Source organism: Parus major, chromosome 12 (genome assembly GCF_001522545.3).
Source record: "Parus major isolate Abel chromosome 12, Parus_major1.1, whole genome shotgun sequence".
NCBI classification, from domain to species: Eukaryota; Metazoa; Chordata; class Aves; order Passeriformes; family Paridae; genus Parus; species Parus major.
Genome location: NC_031781.1, coordinates 5140616 through 5151648, shown reverse-complemented (window position 1 = coordinate 5151648; position 11033 = coordinate 5140616). Strand labels below are relative to the sequence as shown.

Here is an 11033-nt window from a genome sequence, read left to right as displayed (position 1 = left end):
ATACATCTAAGAGGAGCTCCTCTCAATTCACCAAATAAACTTTATCCAGAGATTAATAATGAAACAGGAGATGTGGCAGATGGTGATGCTCATGGAGAGCATGGTCCTATTTACATTTTCTCCCACTAAAAGGAGTCATTCAATGATTTTAAAAAAGAAGGGTCCTGGCAATGGATTTGGAAACTTCTTAGAATAATCCATTTAATACAGGAGATACAGAAGAATTATTTCCAAGGTGGGATTTGACATTTACACTAGCAAGAATAATATCTCTAATAGTACTGGGGAGTTTGAAGACACAAAATCTGTTAATATTTCCATTTCAGTACACAAACTTGTCATCAACTGGGGGTAAAGAAATCACACCACACTTAATTAAACAAATTAGGGAAAGGGTACAAGTGGAAAGAGAAAAGGGGAGGGGACAGGGAATGAATCATTCTTCTTTTCCCTGAGCCCATCCATCACTGGTTGCAGTTAGCAACAAAAAATCAAATTAGTTGCACCAGTGGTCTGTTCAGACCTGACAATTTCTGTATTTCTAGTTTAAATTAGAGTAGAATCAATGGGAGTTTTACAAAGATAAGTTAAAGGCAAAGCTTACAAGGCACAGTGTTCAATCTGCTTGGCAAGACAAGGTTTAGCCTTACAGGAGTCATTAAGGTTAATGCAATCTATACTGATGTGACGGGGAGATGCTCCATTTTCATTACACCAGAAAGCAGCTCTGATTCACTGTGCTTAGAGCTAATTGACAGTTTCCAAATCACATGGCAGTAATTGTTTACAGTTGTAGGAAGGGAGTATATTGTTTTCACTGCTGGTTTACTTGATACATTTATCCACTTAATCCCTCACACTTAATTTTCTTTGATAGGTGGAAATAAAAAATAATTTAATTGTAGTATCCTTTGACACTTTCTTTTCAGCTAGCAAACTGGTTTGCTTTCCAACCAGGAATTCAGGTCAGGGGAAGAGCTTGAACACAGCTGCCTCTTCCTTCTGAGAATGATCAGCCAGCTCACCCAGCCCTTTGATTCAGCTTGTACAAATCAAAAGCATCTTCAGAAAGCTGAAAGATGCATTCAGAGTGCCACAAGCTTTCTTACTAACAAAACCACAGTGCACACTCAGCCTCCTGCACATCTGAGTCATCTCCTCTACCTCCTCGTCCTGCTCTTCAGACCCTGCTTACAGCAGCCTCTGGTTTGCTGCCATCACTGCTCTCCTGGAGGATGTCTGCTGCCGTACTGCTGCGCTGTAGAGACTGTACACACAGAACTTGTTCAGAGCAGCTCTTCAAGCAAGGACAGTCTGAAGGGGCACTTGGAGGAGGTGGTGGGTGAGAAGCAGCAGGCAGAGGCAGGGCCAAGGCCCGGCGTGGCCGGGGTTGTTGGGAGAGGAGCCCACGAGCGAGCGCGGCTGCCATGGCTGAGGGCCGGGCCCACAGCAGGGCCTTGGCCCGTCACTCCTCACGCCGGCAGGGCAGCAGCTCCAGGAGAACACGGGGCAGTGCTGCTCAGCAGGTCTCTAACAAACTTCAAACCGCAGCAGTCTGAAACCATTCTCCTCAGAATTATTCTCCTTCAAGCCCCCCAGCTTCTGCCAGGCGCAGGGAGGACATTTTGCAGCACGAGCCCAGAAATGCTTGCAGCGGCCTGTGCCCTGCGTGGCCTGTGCCCTGCGTGGCCTGTGCCCTGCGTGGCCTGTGCCCTCCGTGGCCTGTGTCCTCCGCGGCCTGTGCTGTCCCACACAGGAGCAGCCCGAGCTGGCTCTGTAAGCGCCCTGCTCCCCAGGGAGCTGCTAATGTGAGCTGCACATCCTGCTGAGGGTGGGGGATTGCCGCCTCAGCCTCGTCTGCTCCGGGGGCTTCCACAGCGACACACACCCCACAAAGGGAGCACAGGGCAGGCCTTCACCTCCAGGACAAGTGGTCAGGTGGTTACAGAAATAAAAGACAGGAAAAAAAAAAAGAAAGGAAGGGAAGAAAGGAAGAAAAAAATCTATTTATACAGTAATAGCTCACGAGGCCTGGGTGACAGGGAAATAAAACTGGCAAGGCTGTGGTAGGTGTGTATTAGGTATCCCTAATACAGAAAGGAACTTTAAAAAATACATAGGTGTTACCATCTATAAAGTCTACATTTATTCATCTAGTACAAAGTCAAGTTCCCCCCTGAAATACAATGAATTCTGCATGAACTGAATAAAGAGTAAACATGTTGTAAGCTCCACGAGTAACCTTGACTGCTTCATGGTATGTAAAAGTGACCATTCTGATACTTGATGTCTTTTATAAACTTCAAAATGAATTCAGGAAGTTTCTGCTATTGAGGATGGCACCATGTGATGTTACCTCTGCTGAATCAGGTATTTCATGCTGTAATAAATCCTTTCCAGAGTCAACTGTGTCTAAATTGAAAAACAAAGGTGTAAAATCAAGTTCATACAGTCAGGTCTGTGAGGTACTACCCTCTATGTCCAGGGTAAAATATGAAGAAAACAGCTAATTGTCAGATACTGGAAGTTAAAAGATGAACATAGTACCAGGGCCCAGGCAGCAAATCCAGTGAGAGCTGCTAAAGGTGATTAGTTTGGGGGGAGATATTAGACTCAATTGTACCAAATAAGGCAGCCAGAAGGTGTTCCAGTAGCGTCTGTGATGGCAGTGAAGCAGTTAAGAGAAGCAGTGCTGAAGAACAAAGTTAATTCTGCTTCTAAATCTGTGAGTTAAGGTGTTGTCTGTTTGCACAAGAGGTCTCTGAAGCATCTGTACACACTTCTTCCAGCTACTGCTTTATGAATCCTGCAATTTTCTCTCCACATGAAGCTGCAAACCTCTGTAATTCACTGTCTTTCCCTGCGTGTGCGAGTTCAGCAACTTCTCCTCTCTTAGGCTGAGTGATGGGATTTGCCAGGGAAATTCAGCACAGAATTGCTTCTTCCAAACACAGGCATTTTCAGACTCTGTTTTAAAGCAGTAATGGAGATGGTAGTTGGCCCAAATCATTTCAGGACCCTACAAAATCAGTATCTTATGGCCACATTCCCACAGCTGCAGTTTGACTGTATGTCCCTCTCCGAGGCTGTCCTTTAACATTGTCTGTTGTTTTAGGATCCCTGAATCAATGAGTCCTTCAGAAGGCTGTAATGTATGTAACTTTTAAAAATGTAGACTCATTCAGTTTCAGTGCCCAGGACTGACAATAGCTTCCTTCCTCTGACTATGGTTCTCACACAGTCTTTTATCTGACTCACTTAGCAAAGAACAGGGTGATTAAACACATCCTCTGCATCTCCCACAACATCACATCTCAGCTCAGATTACGAAGTCAGGCATTATTATGCTGCCCTGAGCAGGCAGTACTGGAAGGTATTTCACACTCTCAGGTGGCTTCTTTTTTCATATAAAGTTTTATTGTTATGTAAATGGAGCATTTGTTTTCCCTTCCCTAACACATTTTCCTTCCTGCTCAAATTTAGTTGAGTGCTGCCAATTTTATTTGTGGCTGGTTTTCAAATACTGAAATATCTGGTATCTGTCAGCAAAATTCCCACTGGTTTCAGAAATCATTATTTGGTCTGGTTGAAATGGTGTTGTTGCGTCATAGACTGGACTCAATGATCTCAGAGGTCTTTTCCAGCCTAATTGATTCTGTGATTTCTGTGAGCTTTCCATCCGTGCTGTTCTCTGCCTTCCTAAGGTTCCAGGTAAAAGCTGTACATTTACAGAAGCTTTTGGGGTCTTTGATACTGTCCTACACTAAAATACAGCCATCTGGTGGCAATTAGACCTGTCAATAATTACTGGAGCTGAGTGAAATGAGAAGATGTAAACTGAGGTTTGTAACCACCTCCTCTGTCACAGCAAAGCAACACGAGTGGCAGTGCCCTCCTGACAGGAATTAGCTGTTTCACTTGATTTCATAGCTGGCTGAGCCCCAGGCTCTGCTCCCAGATCTGCAGAGGGCTCCCCAACAGGATGGATCCCTACAGGACCAGTTCCAGATGTGCTAACACAGCTGTTTGCAAGTGCTGGAGCTTTGGAAGTGCTGCACACAGGAAGGGAAAACTGGAATTCAGATTCTTCTCATGGGTACACTCACCATGGCTCTCCCAGTCACCAGCAGGGCTAACCTGAGTGTCCTAATTTCAGATGGAAAGGTCCAAATCATGATTTATTTTCAACTGTAAACACAGCTTTGAGCTAACTGCTCAAAGACTGATTAAAATTTAAAAACAAGCCGTGACCAGACTCCTCACCTTTACTGGAGTGATTCTGTCAGGGGTTAAACAAACTTGCTGGAAAGGGAAATAACTGCAGATTTTCATACTGTTTTGCCAGCTACTCAGGGGTTTACTGGAGCTGTCCAATGCCCAGATACAAACAAGAGGCTTTGCATGGTTCATACTCGCCCCCAAAGACTTTTCTCTCTCAGGCCCAAGATTTGTTAATCCTGTGTTGCTCAACACACGTGTGAGATCTGCAGTGGCTGCTGAGCATTTCAGCAGCTCATTCTCCTCCCAAACCATGTGAAGCTTTCCAAGCTTGAGCAATTTTCAAAATTCATCTCAGGTCTGGCTGAACACAATGTGTCACATTTTCATTCTGACACAGCAGATGCCTGGCCCTGCTACACCACCAGATGAAACTGCTTTTCTGAGTAGAGTTTCACTCTGCATTTCCACAGGTGGAGACCCAAGGAGATTCTTACAGGGTAAATAAGTAAGTTAAGAGCCTACAGGGTGCCTCTGTTGGGTTTTGCACAGCTCCAGCAGGCCCTGATGTTTAATGTTTTCACTGTCATCACCCAAAAGAACTCGTGCTGCTAATTACAGCTAATCCAGTGCAAATGCAGAGTACGTGTGTGGATCATCTCTCATGTTTGTAAGCAAAATACAGACTGAAGGGACTTCTGCAACCTTGGGCAAAAAATGTGAGCATGAAATGCTGCACCTGCCTTTGAGAAGGCCTTGTTGGCAATGGCCATGATCTAACTCAGCAATCTGAATTGGGCATTGTGAGCACTGTCTACATGTGGGAAAGAGCAAAACTCCTTTGTTGTGTGAAGCTCTTCCATAAATCCTCTTCGATTCCATCCTCTGGGAAGGGAGTACCTCTAAGACAATTTGCTTACACTGCTCTGTCAGCAAGACTCTCAGCATGGTTATGGAAATTTCAACTTTCAATCAATAAAATAGGAGTCAGACCTGCTTATCTTTGGAAAAGAAGGAACTAAAAAGAAAATCCTGCCTTACTCAACTAAATAAAGGTATTTGTCTTGGATCTCATGTGAATGCCAGCAGCAACAGCAAATAGAAATTTGGGAGGTGAGCATTTTTATAATTTCTTAAGCTATTTCTAATACACTGCTACTTTTGTTGACAACTTCTTTAACAGGCTGAGGAAAAAAATGACTAAAACCCCACAGTGATAGCTGAGACACCAGTGTTGGCACAATTTGGCTGGTGAAGCTTGCAAGGATACATCATGCATCTAACACAGGGTCTGTAATCCTTCCTGTGCACGTGGGGAAATTCTTTGGGGCTTTCTCCCAGCACAGCTCATCTGTGCAGCTACAAAACACAGGAAGCAGTGACTCAAACTGGCACCACTTTTAGAGAGAAAGATGTATGTACTGAAAAGATAATCAGAGAATCAGTATGAAAACTACTCCTGTAAGACTTTGAATCAATTATATCTACCCTTTTCCTCTAATCATGCTGGCCTTTATTTAAAACTTTCTCCCCAGAAAGTACTGCTTTCACAAAAAAGAAATACTTACCTTTCCCTGTATCCACCTTCCAAAATGCACTACACTGATTAATAATGGGCCATTTGCCCCTCTAACTATGCAAAGAGCAATTTTATAGTAGTTTTAAGCCTAAAAGATAAGTTTTGGAAAAAACCTGGAGTCTTTATACCAAATTCTGCAACAAAGCCTTCTGCATATTTAGTGCTATGAATTGAAAAGATCATCTAAACCTGAAAATGCAGGTAACTGGAGAATCTTCTCAGCCTGGAAAGCAGCAACCCCACTCTTGGAAGGCTCAGCCTCCTGCATGATGGAGGAGCATCAGCTTTGCTTGGGTTCACTGATGAGCTCCAGTCAGGCAGGTCACATGAGTGATGGTTATTGTTTTGTTCCTGTTTCAAGGCTGACTGAGATTTTTAAAACAAAAAAATAATGTAGAAGACACATTTATATGCAAATACTCACATTCATATATAGATTTACATGTTTGTACAAAAGCAGTTGTTTCCTGCATGAAATCAAAACCTTGTAAACAGATATTGAATATTATCATAAGGAGAAATGCTTCAAAGGAAGGCTTACAAATACAGATGATCTCGGTTTAAATTTATATTCAACACCTAAGAGATGTTATTTTTTGGGTGGTGGTGAAAAAGAAATTCCATCTCCTTTAAACAAAAGGCTTAAACCACTCCTCACCAGAAAACCTGCACTAAAAACCATTCAGTCTGAATATTTTTAAACCCAAACACTTTTATTTTGACCCTCCCTACCTAAGTGATACGTAATTCCTGTGAATTAATAGCCACCATAAATGAAAGAGTACCATATAGGTCTGCAGGGAGCTAATGCTCCAGATGTACTTTTTTTTCCTGTCCTCTGTAGCCCTCTCTGCTTTGAACATGGATTTTGTTATTGCTCTGTGAGCCTGTGGCACCAAAGCATTGCTGTACACTTGTTCTCTGAGCTTGGCGTGGCCACGCTGATTATATTAAACCTCTTACAATTTACAAAGTGTTTGGACTCATTTGGTCTATCCATTTCTGCTGCCCAACAAAAGAACTGAAGAGAATGAATCAATTTTTAAAACAAATAGGACTTGACAGCAGAGACACAGATTTTTGTGAATGGCAAAAGGTGCCTAATTAAGAGCTCTAGGGATGATGAGCCTTTCATTTCTCTAATGAAAAGGAGCTCTGTAGCTTCCAAGTGTTATCCAGCTCCAGCAGAATGGATCTCTTCTCCAGGGAGAAAAAGACAATTAATTTTTCATTTTCACTTAGTTACTGTTACTCTTTTTGCCTTCTGTGTGAAGCTTGGGTCAAAGCGTTCAGGTGACAGTAATTTCCAAATGCTCAAAGATACCTGGAATGGATGTTTTCAATTTCCAGGTAGCACAGAGTGACATTTCTAAAATAAAACTTGCTCACCCTGTCCCCTACCAACTTGCCTTAAATACCTGGTGTTTTTCTCAGAAAAAGGCAAAAGATCCCAGTTCTTTACTGTGTGTGTTGCAGGCATAATGGCAGCATCGGGGCTGGATATAAATAAACCTGATTAGCCAAGCACACTGGTTTCCCTGCTCTCTTTCATAATAAAAATATACAGAACATAAAATAAAAGTTAATAGGCAGGGTTGCATCAACTTGTGCACAGTGAGGAAACCAGCAAGGAGGTGGCTCCAGCCAGCAACAAAGCTTGCTCTGAACACGGCAGCTCACTGAATGTCCCCCAAGGGGACAGAACAGGGTGTTTCCACATTTGATTATTCCTTGTAGGATTAAACTCGGCTTGCTTAATCCTCACCCACAGCGCGCCTCGTGTCTGCCTATAAAGCCCATTTGAGTCATTTAGAGGATGCTAAAACTGAAGAAAGAGCCCTTAAAGAAGCAGTTTTACTTGTTTTGTTTTGTGGGGTTTTGTTTTGGTCTGTTTTTCATATAAAGAAACTGGCCCCTGTGTAAATAGGGGAGGGCTTGGGGCTGCTCTGGCCCACAGTCCCAGTCCTGGGCAGCTGCAATTACTGTGTTTGTGGGGGGCTCGGGGAAGGAGCCAGGAAGAATCCAAACTGCTGAGTTTCCACTGTCTTTGCAGCACTTAAACTTTCTGGAAATTGCAATAACACCAGCATCCAAATCGAGCCCGTGGTCTGCAGAAAGAATTTTATTGTACTGTTTCTTGAGCAGCAGAACCCTGGGGGCAATATTATTTACAGTCTCTGGATGAGGCTGGACTGCTTTTTAGCCCAAGAGAGCACTTTGATGTGCCTTCCTCAGGTTATTCATACCCTTTTCACAGAGGTTGCTCTTTAACCCTCCATTATTCCTTGTGATACTCTTGTCTCAATAATTTCTCTCTGAAATGAGATTAATGTAGAATAGCAGGACCCTCCCTTGTGTCCTGAAGGTTCCTTGGCATCAGTGAGGTGCCTCTGGCACTGTTTCCCCAGGAACAACTCTGCAGGAACCCACAGCAGCACCTCCAGTGTGGCTGCACCCAGGCTAAACCAGATGTGGCCACAGAAAACCAGGAGCAGAGTTAAAAATGCTTTTGTTCCTCAGAAAAGCCATGATTTAGTGACAATCTGGGACAAGTCTCAGATCTTTAGCAACATCTGAGTTTGACCTGCCTGCAGGGAAAGGACCTTGTTCTGGTGTGGAGTAATTCCTTGTGAAGAATCACCCCAAAGAGCCTGGTGTCCAGAATGGCAGTGAGCAGCCAGCCTCAGGCAGGGGGCAAACAGGGCAGAGCCTGATGCAGAATATCTGTGTGCTGTGGACATACCAGTCCATACAGGTGATACCACTGGGCATTTTGTCCCCTGTAGCCATAGGAAAGGTGCCTGCCAGCAAAACCATCTCCTACACCTCTACAGGCAGCAGGGAACCTGGGGCGGTCAGCACAGACCATGCTTGTGCTTTCAGTCTGACCTTACTCATGACCCAAGAGAGAAACACCTCGGTTGTACCTAACATTGAGAAGCAAAGCATAAAAGCAAGTGGCAGAAAAAAGCCTTTCCCCTCTATTTAGGCAGCACAGCTGCTGGGGCTGCAAACCCAAGCACAGAGAGGCTACAAATGGAAGCTCAGAGAGAGTCTGTGCACAATGATGGATGCTCTGCATCCAAATAGGCACAGAATGGCGACTTGCAGACGACAACACTCTCATCTCAGAGCCCAGGTCACAGAAAACAGAGCATAGCTCTGTACCCACCTACTTATAAAATATTAGAGGTAATGAACTTAAACAAAGCATCTTGTTTTTCCTGGCAAACAAAAAGGAAAGTCATTTTACCTAAAGTGGCTTAAGTGAAACATGAGGAACTGCTGCCAGCAATCCAATTTAGGACTTTGCTTTTCTCTTTCAGTTCATAACCTTTCGAATGTACCCACTCACTGAGGATGACTTTCTGCTGAGTGTTTATTGCACCAGCAGTCTTTAAAGCTCAGTGGGGATAGTTTCTTCCCATTTTCTCCAAGACAAAAAATGATTAGATGGGTGAATATTTTATAAAAAGGAAAAGGACAGACAGGTGTGCTTACTCAGCTAGATACCCACTCTCCAATCTGAGCTATCACACACACACACACACCATTGTTAGCAAAAGTTAAAGACAAAGGAACCTCCCTAAAATTCCATTCAGCATATAAGTTTGTACTTAACTGGATAGAAATAGTGACAAATTAACTATATGATCCCAGAATATTCATAAAGATTAAGAACTTGTCATTTTGTGAGCTCGAAATAGAATCACAGAATTATTTGGGTTGGAAGGGGCCTTAAAGACCACCTAGTTCCAATCCCTCTACCATGGGCAGGGATCCCACCCACAGCATCTGCTTGGACTGAGGGTAAATAGAATACACAACTAGATTTCTAAAGTACAGCCTGACAGCTGATGTTCCAAACCTTCCCAGAAAAGGCTAATTTTGAAGATCTCAGTAAATATGTACACTGTTAGAAATTTATTAGCAAGAAATAAACCAATCTGACTCTGCAGCCCAGGAATCCATTTCTTTCATGTCTTGGCTCTGAAATGTGGTCTGCAAAATAAAAATTATAGCCAGATTTTCATCTATGTATGTAAATATTTGCACTTTTAAGTAGCAATTTGGAATTTTGTAAATGCCTCCAAAGTAAAAAAGCTGGCAATCATTTTAAATAGTATTATTATAAGAACTCCTCATGCTGCCCTCAAAATACCAAAACCAAACTGAATTTGAAGTCCATCTTGAAAATTTTCAAAGTGGATTGAATGTTAAAAAATGAAAACTTAAACAGCTTGATTGTGCTGAAAAGGATTATACTTGAGAGCAAGTAAAGCAATGGTCCACGGGGAAAATGAGGAGCAGCTTCAACTTCCTCCTTTCAGGTTTCAGCTAAAGTATTTATCTCCACTCGTGCTATCTGGAAGTATTGATAAGATCTGCCAGTTTTTCAAATCTGGTGTTGGTTAATTTCTGCTCTAACACAGAACAGACATCTTTGCATGTTTTGGCAAACAGGTGACTCACATTTCAGTGCTGATGACTCAATTCGTGGCTTCTCAGGCTGATTTAAATTGAATTTCCCAAGTTCTGTTTTGATTTTCAGAGGATTTTTTTCAAGACTAAGTACAGAAGTTGTAAGCCAACACCATTTTTCAAACCATACGAATCACCCAGACCTTTTCTCCTTTAATTCCTGTGTATTCTGCCATCAAGCACCCTCCTCTAAGGAACTTCATGGAGTGTCCTGGAACTCTTGAGCCTGAGGAGTTCTGGATGCATTCTCTGAACAAAACATGGCAAGGTCTGACTTCTGTCTCTGAAGTAACCAGAACCTTTTAACTCTGGAAAGAATGAGCTTTAAAAAAGGAAGAGAAATTCCACAGCTCATAGGTCATATAGGCAGGGACTAGCAGGTGCTCCCAGGAAAATCTAAAAAAAGACAAAAGGAAAAATAAAAATAATGAGTGTAAGAAAACCCCAAAGAACCTACTTGGTTTCTTCCAATATCACAATGTTTACTTTAGGCTCAGCAGGAGTTTTGAGCCAGAATTAGAAGAGAAAACTCTCAGAACTTGTTTTTATCTTAAGCAGGTTACCTTTTCCTTTTTTATTCCCCCACACAGACATTCATGGATTTAAGACCACAAAAACCTCTCAAAAGGCTGCAGAGTAATAGTTACTATTTATTTTCTTCTAACTGAAACTAGGGACTACAGCCTTGCCTCCAAGGGCAGAATTTTCTTTGGTTTTATATCCACACCCATTTGAACAATCGACTTTCCAAACA

The 11033-nt window shown here is 42.7% G+C and overlaps 1 long non-coding RNA gene across 6 annotated transcripts in view; it reads right to left on the bottom strand.

Moving 5' to 3' along the window:
• Positions 1-286: 286 nt before the first annotated feature.
• The window catches only part of LOC107210355, a 39560-nt gene continuing 28813 nt past the window's right edge, over positions 287-11033 (bottom strand). For all 6 annotated transcript variants that reach the window (XR_004499239.1, XR_001523912.3, XR_004499242.1 and 3 more), the window contains one exon: positions 287-10675. This is a non-coding gene — a long non-coding RNA (uncharacterized LOC107210355). The remainder of the gene's footprint in view (positions 10676-11033) is intronic.